At 43.7% G+C, this 10,470-nt stretch overlaps 1 long non-coding RNA gene across 2 annotated transcripts; it reads left to right on the top strand.

The window, feature by feature from the left end:
* Positions 1 to 3,497: 3,497 nt before the first annotated feature.
* On the top strand, positions 3,498 to 9,728 carry LOC108929588 (uncharacterized). 2 transcript variants are annotated; one of them, XR_001965773.1, is made up of 4 exons: positions 3,498 to 3,591; positions 6,260 to 6,453; positions 9,054 to 9,206; positions 9,351 to 9,728. It is a non-coding gene; the product is annotated as an uncharacterized LOC108929588 (long non-coding RNA). The 2 variants fall into 2 exon arrangements; XR_003798096.1 differs by having other exon boundaries at positions 9,054 to 9,451; positions 9,573 to 9,728.
* The last annotated feature ends 742 nt before the right edge of the window (positions 9,729 to 10,470 follow it).

Raw genomic sequence — 10,470 nt, 5'->3', positions numbered from 1 at the left:
CCGTATGCCATCAAGACAGACCAGGGTTGGAGCATTGTTGGCAGCATATCAAGGGTTGCAAGGTCAACAGAAGTAACAGGTCTGTGCCATCATGTATCCGTCAAGGAACTTCCACAATTGACACCAGCTGCTGTCATTAGAGCCCTTGAATCCGATTTCAGAGATACAAACCGAGGGGAAAAGAACATATCACAAGATGATATACGGTTCATGCAATTTCTGAATGCAAGGACACACCAGAATGCAGATGGGTTTGTAGAAATGCTCCTCACCTTTAAGAGATGCCCCCAACTGCCAGAAACTAAGAGGCTGGCTCTGGTGTGCCTCAAATGCCTGAAAGGGAGACTGGAGAAGAATCCCAAATTCAAAGATGACTACATTAAATTTATGGAAGGTGTCTTCGAGGATGGTGATGCAGAAAGAGCTGAACATCAACCTAAGGAAGGAGAAGTGTGGTATATCCCTCACCAAGGGGTTTATCACCCAAGAAAGCCAGAAAAAATTAGAGTTGTGTTCGACTGTTCTGCCAAGTACGATGGCACAGCTCTGAATGATCACTTATTAACTGGACCTGACCTCACAAATGGGCTGACAGGAGTGCTCTGTAGGTTTCGTAAACACCCAATTGCAGTTATCTGTGACGTAGAGAGGATGTTTCACAGGTTCCATGTTTTTGTAGCAAATAGAGTCCAAAGAATCAGAGAAGCAACAGACCCTGCACAATGGCACTACGTAAACACTGATCAAAACCCAGCAGATCACGCTTCAAGAGGTCTCAAGGTATCAGAGTTGATTAATTCAAATTGGCTTACTGGACCGAAGTTTCTATGGGAAAGAGAGATTGTAATGCCAAAGTTTACTGCGGACCTCCTGGTGGAAGATCCTGAAGTCAAAGTAACACAAGTACTGCAAACAAAAGTAAGAGAGGAGGCAAATTTTTTGGAGAGAATTAATCAATTCTCAAAATGGCACACAGCACTGAATGTTGTTGCTCACATCCAGCAACTAGCAAAAAGGGGCAAAGGAGCAAAACCCATAAATGTCGAACACAGGAAAGAGGCCAGTATCGCACTGGTAAAATTGGCACAAAAGGATGCTTTCAAAGAAGAAATTCGAATATTGAGTCATGGTCGACTGCCACATAGTCATCACTTGTTCCAATTTGACCCAGTGTTACAAGATGGTGTTCTCAGGGTAGGAGGGCGATTGAGAAGAGCTTCTTTACCTCTTGACTTGAAGCACTCAGTAATTCTACCGAGAGATGGAGTGGTCACACGTCTAATTCTAGATTACTGTCATGAAAGAACACAGCACCAAGGCAGAGGACAAACCCTCAACGAACTGAGAGCAAATGGTTACTGGACTGTTGGTGGCAGCAAAGTTGTGGCGAACTACATTAAACAATCTGTAACATGCAGGAGAGCTTGTAGGCCAACTGAAACACAAAAGATGGCGGATCTCCCTGTCAACCGTGTCGACCCCTCTCCACCATTCTCCTATTGTGGAATGGATTGTTTTGGACCGTTTCACTCTAAACAAGGTCGCAAGGAACATGAAAGATATGGTCTGATATTCATCTGTCTCTCCTCAAGGGCAATTCACATAGAGATGTTGGAAGATCTAACAACTGATGCCTTCATAAACGCCTTGTAGTGTTTTATAGCTATCCGTGGAGCTGTGAGAAAGATTAGGTCGGACCAAGGGACAAATTTCGTTGGGGCAACGAATGAGTTGACCAGGGCTTTAAAGGAAGTGGACAAGGAGAGGTTGATTGTTTTTGAGCTAAGTAAGCAATGTGACTTTACTATGAACGTACCTGATGCCAGTCACATGGGAAGTGTTTGGGAGGGGCAGATCATGACCGTTAGGAACATCCTAAACTGGATCCTTTCACAAAGTGCTGGAAGATTAGATGATGCTTCTTTGAGAACATTCTTTTATGAAGCCATGTCAATTATAAATAGCCACCCACTCAATACTAATACCATCAATGATCCCAAAAGCCTAGAGCCACTTACACCAAACCATTTACTCACCATGAAGGCCTCTGTTCCACTGCCTCCACCAGGAAAATTTTTGGCAGAAGATTTGTATGCTAAGAAAAGGTGGCGCAGAGTACAATATCTGACAGAGCAATTCTGGAGTAGATGGAGAAAGGAATATCTCGCAAATCTCACCATCAGACAACGCTGGTGCTCTCCAAGACGAAATGTAAGGATTGGTGACGTTGTCATTGTTCAAGAGAAAGGAGTTCCTCGTAATGAATGGAGACTTGGAAGAGTGCTTGATGTCAGTGAAAATGGGTTAGTCAGAAAGGCCACAATACAAATAGGAAATAGGAAGCTAGGAAAAGAGGGTCAACAACTCAATTCTTGAACATCATATTCATAAATTAGTTGTATTAATAGAGAGCAACTAAAAAGTGGGTTCAATAGAAATGGTCTCTAATGCCTATCAGCGTCAAGGATTTAAGTATTTGACTCAGTAGATTGCAGATAGGGTAAACAGACAGTTATTTAGTTCTGAAATTTAGTTTAAGAAATTACTAGATTTATTAAACGTTGCATAAAGGTTATCATAAATCGTAGTAATTTGCTGGGAGTGTAATTGTCTCAAAGACAGGTTTGAGAGTCTGGCTCATTTTTTTTGTTAGAAATTTCTTTCATTTGAGTTTGGTCAGTTTTTTCAAATCATTAAAATGTAATAAATACCGTGTGATATTAAGAATGTAACTCTTTCGGTTGTTAAATGCAGAGTTTAATGGGTCATGTGATCTGAGTTCAATTGAGAGAGGGAATGTTGAATTGTGGAAGGTGTTATGGATGGAGAAGAAGGACGTGCAGCAGCGAAGCACGACTTCTGAAGCGACATTTTCTGCATAAGGTTCAAAGGGCGCACACGGTAATTGTCACTTTAGTTTAAATTGTGTTATAATGTCTGTTGATTTGCTTTATATGTGAACAAATGTGATTGTTTTGTGCGTATTTATCGTGTTATTATACTTGCGTTGTAAAAACGTGATCGTGCTGGTGTGTTAACGAACATGAGAGAATTTGAACTATGTGAAAGATGTATGCTTGAATATTTTTATGTCTTCGTTTTTTGTAGTTTTCACGGTGTCTGAATAAATGGTAGAAGACATCAGTATGAGGCGTGGCTATCCCTTTTATTGAACCAGTGCAGCTATAATTTCCAAACAAACCACTGCCACCCACACACTCGTCCAGTCCATCTTTTTAATCAACAATTTGCGTGGATATTTTCTTCCAGGCATGATGGGCATCATACTTGCCTCAGATGATCGCTTCACCAATGACTGTGTGATTTCTGCATGAGCATTGCAAACTTCTGCCACCATGTGTTTAGCAATCTTCCTTGCTGGAAACATTTTTCTCCGCTCAGTTACACTCTGAGTTTCAATAGTTTAAAATTATATGACTGTGCTGTCTCTTTAAGAGAGTCGTTTAGAGCTGATTGTGTTGTACTGCTTGTTCACGTAGTTATCCGAAGAAAGTTAGGAGCAGAGCTGTTGTTTTCCACTCCTCGTTCACTTTTCTTTCCCGTGCTGTTGAACTCTAGGAACATAACTCTGTAAGTAATACTTATTCTTAAAGTTACGTGTAGTGGTTATTTGCAGCACGGTTGCTAAGTGTGTAGTAAACTTAAAAAAAAAAAAAACAGGTGATGCTAACGGCGTTAGCCTGTCTATGGTATTTTCAATATTAAGTTAGCATAAAGTTAACTTAGTAGTAGTTAGCAGCAGTGGCTAATGAGCGATATTGGCAGCACGTTGTGTCTTTGTGTTGTATAAGATAATTAATGACTCGATGTTTGTTAGTGTAAAAGAAAGTTAAATATGTTATAGGCCGTTGTAACATTTTTGTTCTGTACTGTGTAGTTTCACGCTTCTTACAGTAAACATTTTCAACGTACTTGCTTGCTGTCTCTTGGATGCTTGTTGAGGAACCTGTTTTTAGCTATCGTCAAGCTAGAAATCATCACTACATCATCCTACTAGCGAGGGCAGAATGACAATAAAAGCAATTCTCATTGAAAACCAGTGCGTGAAAACACACACACACACACATTTTCAGAACCGCTTGTCCCATACAGGGTCACGGGGAACCGGAGCCTACCCGGCAACACAGGGCGCAAGGCTGGAGAGAGGGAGGGGACACACCCAGGACGGGACGCCAGTCCGTCGCAAGGCACCCCAAGCGGGACTTGAACCCCAGACCCACCGGAGAGCAGGACTGCGGTCCAACCCACTGCGCCACCGCGCCCCTCGTTGCGTGAAAACACACACACACACACATTTTCAGAACCGCTTGTCCCATACGGGGTCACGGGGAACCGGAGCCTACCCGGTAACACAGGGCGTAAGGCCGGAGGGGGAGGGGACACACCCAGGACGGGACGCCAGTCCGTCACAAGGCACCCCAAGCGGGACTCGAACCCCAGACCCACCGGAAAGCAGGACCGTGGTCCAACCCACTGCGCCACCGCACCCCCGCTGCGTGAAAACAAAGACAGTCAAATGAACATGACATGGTGTTGCTGTATGAAAAAAATATTTTCAGTGTTCCAGTTGATCCTGAGGCTGAGAAAACAGATTTGCAAAGAGCTGCTACATACCAAGGGTGTAAGAAGACTTAGAAAAGTTTGTACCTACTCAGAGATCATGACTTACAAATATTCATGGTGATAGTAAGAAGACTGAGAGCTGCAATCTTGGATGACTACTGTATTAGGAAAACATTCAACAAGGTAGCTCATAAAAGAACAAAAGGAATGGCTACAGGCATATACACCTGAGAAAGAATGACTGGGGAGAAATGGCAGCATGCCAACAAAAAACTACGAAGAAGTTCTTGCGTATTAGAAATGCTTCAGAGATATCTGCCAACGAGCTGGAGTTTCAGATATCATCCAAAAAAAAAAAAAAAAACACAAAGCACAGCAGTTATGGACCTCTTCTGCCAGTTGCATAACTAAGATTATGATGCTGAAAATTGCCCAACTTGAAAACAGAAGATGCTCAAATCTACATTCACCCGAATGACTGGATAAGTGAAACTGAATGAAGCGGTAAAGCTGGTGTGCATCTCAAGTAGGTAGTTATGTTACAACTGGACCTATTATAATGACCACTTGCATAGTTTTTGAGGGAATTCAAGTGAGAAATGTGGGTTGCCAGGTCCTTCCTCTGCACATTGGGGAAAGCAAATACAGGGAGAAGCAGGGAGCCACTGCGCATCCCAAGTAGGCCTCCAACCCCAGACCCACCACACCACGATATCCCTCTCTCTGCTAATAACGGACATACAAGGTTCAAAATACTCTGACCAACCTCCTGAAGTAAAAGAGTAATCTGATTGCTTCTCGGCCTTTTGGCTAAGATCGTTTTCTGCTTTCTTGCTACGAGGTGCTGCTGCAGAGCTTAGAGGGGATAGAGGTGATCCTAGGATGGTAGCATCAAACATCTTAATTTTATGCTCAGATTTGGTCTTAGGGGGGTGCGGTGGTCTTTCTGATGGTTTTAGAGTATGCAACCCCAGTCCGGACGTTACCTGGTCTAACAGTAGAGGAGCACAAAGTCACCTGGATTACATTTTAGCTTCCGACTCTGTTTTTAAATGGGTTCGTCTCTCTCCTTACTGATCGACGGACCATCTGATGGTGGAGATTACGGTTTCCATAGAGGCCCTGTTGCATGGTCCTGGGAACTAGAAACTGGATGTAGATGTTTTGAAGGAGAAAGAGTACAGGGACCTTTTTTATGAACATTTTAAGGTATGGCAGGAGATCAAACCCTTCTGCAGCTCTGCTTCGGATTGATGGGAAGCCACCAAAACAAAGGTGCGAACTATTACCGGGCAATATTGTTTCTGTAGGAAGGTCCGATCTTGCAGAACTATTCGGAAAGTGGAGAAAAAGTTGGGAAAGCTTTATGCCCACCATAATAACGGAAAAGATTTTAATAGTGACAGAGAAGCGGAACTAAAAGCGGAATTGAGGCGACTGTATGACCAGCAAACTAGTGCTCTCCTTGCAAGAGCCCGAATAAGAGAATTGGAGGAAGATGAAAAATGTTTCTCCTTTTTCTTTATTAAAGTGAGGGATTTTCAATGCGATATGGGTTTCACTTCTTTGAGAACTAGGCAAGGAGAGCTGGTTAAGGATACAGCCCGAATGCTTGAGGTTGTTACAGAGTTTTATAAAAGTCTTTTTAAGGTACGGGAAACTGACCTCGTCACAGGGGACCTTTTTTACAGCGTTTGCAGGCGACCCTCCTGGCTGATTCCTGGGCCCGCTTAGAGCACCCATCACTCTGGGGGAACTGTCTGAGCTGCTATCCAGAATGAACTGGAGGAAAGACCAAGGTTTATTCCACATTTTGGAATGTCCTGGGCCCTGTCTTCCTCGAGGCTGTGGAAGAAGTGCTGACCCGAGGTAAGCTAACGGAGAGCATCAGGTCAGGGGTTTTGTCCTTGTTGCATAAGAAAGTTGATAAAGCTGATCTGAGCAACTGGAGGCCCCATGGTATGCTCTGTGTTGACGTAAAGTTAATAGCCAAAATCCTTATCGAGCGTCTGAGGACGTGCGGAGTTCCTGGGCGCTCAGCGGTCTGGAATTTACATCTTATGAGAGTTGTGATCACCTGGGTGGAGGACCGAAGAGTCGTCCTAGAGCTGGTCAGCCTGGACCAGGAGAAGGCGTTTGATTGGGTGGATCACAAATTTATGTTTATTGTTTTGGGCAAATTGGGATTGGGCCCCATTTTTCTCAGGTGGGTTCGAACACTCTATAATGAGGTTGGTAGCCGAGTTTCCATTAACTGCTCTCTTGGGGAGTGGGTGCCCCAGATGAGTGGGGTAAGACAGGGGTGTCTGTTGTCTCCCCTTCTCTACATTTTGTACGTGGAACCGCTTGGGGCAGCAATTCAGGGGCAGCAATTTGGGCACACCCAGGAAGAGATGGGTTGCTCATTCCGGTAGGCGGGTAGGACTGTCAAGTTGGTTCAGAACACAGACGACACAGTCCTGTTCACGTGTTCCGACCACTCACTCACCTAAGTACTGTACCTGACTCAGGCGTTCGGTAGGTTCTCGGGTTCGGGGCTCAACGAAGGGAAGACAGAGGTAAAGTACTTCGGATTCTAGGGAGCGTGAAAAGGCACCTTTGGTGTTCTCTCGCTTTGCAGCAGTCCCCTCAGAGTGCTGGGTGTGGGTTTTCTTTCAGAAGGAGCGGCCCGAGTCAACTAGGAAGAGCGTCTTGCGATAGCTAGGCAGAAGATGGGGCTGTGGAAGGTGAGGTCCCTGTCCTTCCTGGGTAAGGTATTGATTTTGAAAGTCGACGTCCTCCCGACCTTACTCCATTTAGCTCATGTCTGCCCCATGCCTCGCAATTTAAGGAAAGGGTTTGTTAAAGACGTGTTTGGCTTGGTATGGGGTTGGAAGCATGAGTTTCTGAGGAGGGAGGTGATGTATCTAGGGAAGGGCAGGGGCGGAAGGGGGGGTTCCTGACTTCCCCTTAAAATTTGATTGCCTTTTTTTTTTGCGCACCACTGCTTCCATCTGGCAGCTCCCCTGGAACACCCACACCAGCATTTTGTTCACCTCTGGCTGTCTTTTCCATTGCGGCATTTGGTGAATTCGTGGTCTAATGTTGGACCAAGGGCCGAGTCTCTACCAGACCACTATAAACAGATGGTGAAATGGAGCAAGATCATTCCGACAGACACTGACGCAAATACCCTTCTCAAGCACAAAGTGTTATATAATCCTTTGTTGGAGAGGAGGGGAACGCGAGTGACGTTGGGCCTTGGGGAAGACATTTGGGCCCGAATTCGGCCAAAGGGGCTCGACAATAGGCTACTGGATTTAAACTGTCAGTGCCTCCATGAAAGATTACCCATAATGGATACATTTTATAGGTACAGGTTGACCGGACATCCCGACTGCTCGCGACCCCAGTGTTTAGGTGCGAAAACGATTAAATATGTTTTTTGGGATTTCGGTTATGCCAGGACAGTCTAGACACTAGTCGAGCCCTTGTGCGGGGAGTTAGACGACGAGACGGCGTTGACTGTTGATGATATCATGAAGGACTGTCCCCAAAGGTAAACAAAGCAGCCTCGGGTAGGATATGGTTGATTCTGAGTTTGACAAAGAGAGAATTGTGGAATGCATGCATTACCCTTGTCCGAAAGGGGTTGAAAATGGGAGCGTATGGTGTTTTTTTTTGAAAATTCGAGCTGATCTGAAGTTTAGGACAAAGTGGGATGTGATCGCCTGGTGCTACCATAAGGCAAGGGACAGATGGAAAGGCCTCGTGGAAAAATGTGCTTGAAGCTCTGAGGGTGGACATCTGCTTTTTGGAACTGCATCTTTTTAAAACATATTGTACTTTTTTTCTGTCCTACCCCTTTGTACATGAATATTTCCCTGTTATATTTATTTTTTTAATTTATGTGGATTTTATCTGTATAGTATTTTATTCACAGATTTTAGTAGTCTTGTTTTATTAGGTTTGTGCACTTTTAACTGTTTTTTATATTGATGACTAATTTATTATGTGTGTGTTTGCTTTTTATTAGTCTGATTTTAGGTTTTAGATGGTATGGTAAAGTTTTATGTTGTAATTTAGAAGTATTTTCTGTGTTTTGGAAGATGCATCTATGTGATATGATGACCTAGGTTAGGCTGCTATTGGGGGACAGTCCTTTCATAGGTATGTTGACGTGGGGAGGACGTAAGTCAGTTGTACATTTTGAAGCCAGGAAAGGGGATTGTTTTCTTTTTATGGGTTTTGAATATGTTATTGGAGAGAGACTTTGCTATTATATTGACAATGCATTTTATGTAATGGCTTTTTAGTAAGCCTTGTTGACCAACTGTAGGAAATGTAGTTTTAAATTTGTTTGGTTGCAAATTTGTTGTTAACTGTTTTTAATTGTGTATTACATTGATAACTTTATTAAAAAAAGAGTAATCTGAAAATTGTATTATTAATAATAGACAGGCCCATACATAGCCTGTTTATTGCCATAGGTATGTCATTGGAGTGCCTGATGACCATGTGCCTGACAGCTACCCAACCAGAACTGTGAAGGCCCTACAACATTCCTGGGTTTACCATCTTCTATAGGAGATTCATCAGCGGTTTCAGCCCCATCGCCGTCCACCTCACGGCCCTCATGGCAGGTAAGGAGACTCGTTTGATTCTGAGTGAACAGGCGCAGTGAGCTTTCAGTAACCTGAAGAACCGCTTCATGACAGTGCCTATATGGTGTCTTGCTATTACTAAAGAAATCATAAATTCCTTGTTGTGTCGGAAAATTTCAAAAGAGAATGTCAGGCCATCCATCAGTTAAAGCTGAAGGACATGCTGTCACGCCCTCCACTGCACCCCTAACAAGGACACCTGAGGCTAATCAGGACGGGAGAACGTAAGGCACTGAACCACCACCTTCTGGAATCTCACTAGAGATAACCGGGCTCTCTGCGCACAGTAGCATCATGAACTCTGTTCTCACTCTTTGTGCCTTTCCTTCCTGTTTCCCTGCCCAGCTCCAAGACTTCCACGATATCGACCTATTGTTTCATCCTTCAAGACCATGTCCCTGGATTCGCTTCCCCAAACAATGTGTACGAATCTACCGGACTGTTCTTCTTTCTCTGAGCACGATACTTGCCTTGTTCCTCCAGCTCACAATAAAGATCCTGTGCTTGGGTTCACCGTCCTGCATGTTTGTTCTCTGTCTGTGACACGTGCAGCAAGACAATAATCTCACACTCACACACACACACACATTTTCTGAACCGCTTGTCCCATACAGGGTCGCGGGGAACCAGAGCCTAACCCAGCAACTCAGGGCGTAAGGCCGGAGGGGGAAGGGACACACCCAGGATGGGACGCCAGTCTGTCGCAAGGCACCCCAAGTGAGACTCGAACCTCAGACCCACTGGAGAGCAGGACCCGGTCCAACCCACTGTGCCACCACACAATAATCAATGATTTTTTTTTTTTTTTAAAAAAAGTATGTGAATCTGAGATATTGTGGAAAGGCCTGAAAACAGTTTTTGAGCAACTTTAAAACCTACAAATGTTGCTGAACTGAAACAGTTCTGGTTGGAAGAGTGGGCCTAAATTCCTCCACAGCAATGTGACACCCTGGTCAAAAACTAAAGGAAGTGTTTAGTTGCAGTCATCACAGCTAAAGTTGAAACAACTCGTGAAGGAGCAAAATTATTGTACATTTCATATTATTTAAGTACTACGGTACATTTCTATACCAAGTCAATGACATGAAAGCAATATTGGTATTGTATTTTCTCTTCATATACAGCTAGAACTTAGAAAAAGAACCTCTTAAAAAGATCCTTTCAAATTTAATATGAAAAAGCTGCAAAAAAATGAAAAATTAGAAAGGGAACAAATACTTTTTTCAAAGGAATATATTCAAGA

The sequence above is a fragment of the Scleropages formosus genome, chromosome 13 (genome assembly GCF_900964775.1).
Source record: "Scleropages formosus chromosome 13, fSclFor1.1, whole genome shotgun sequence".
Classification (NCBI taxonomy): Eukaryota; Metazoa; Chordata; class Actinopteri; order Osteoglossiformes; family Osteoglossidae; genus Scleropages; species Scleropages formosus.
Note: the sequence above shows the minus strand (reverse complement) of the source record. Positions and strands in the feature narration are given on the sequence as shown.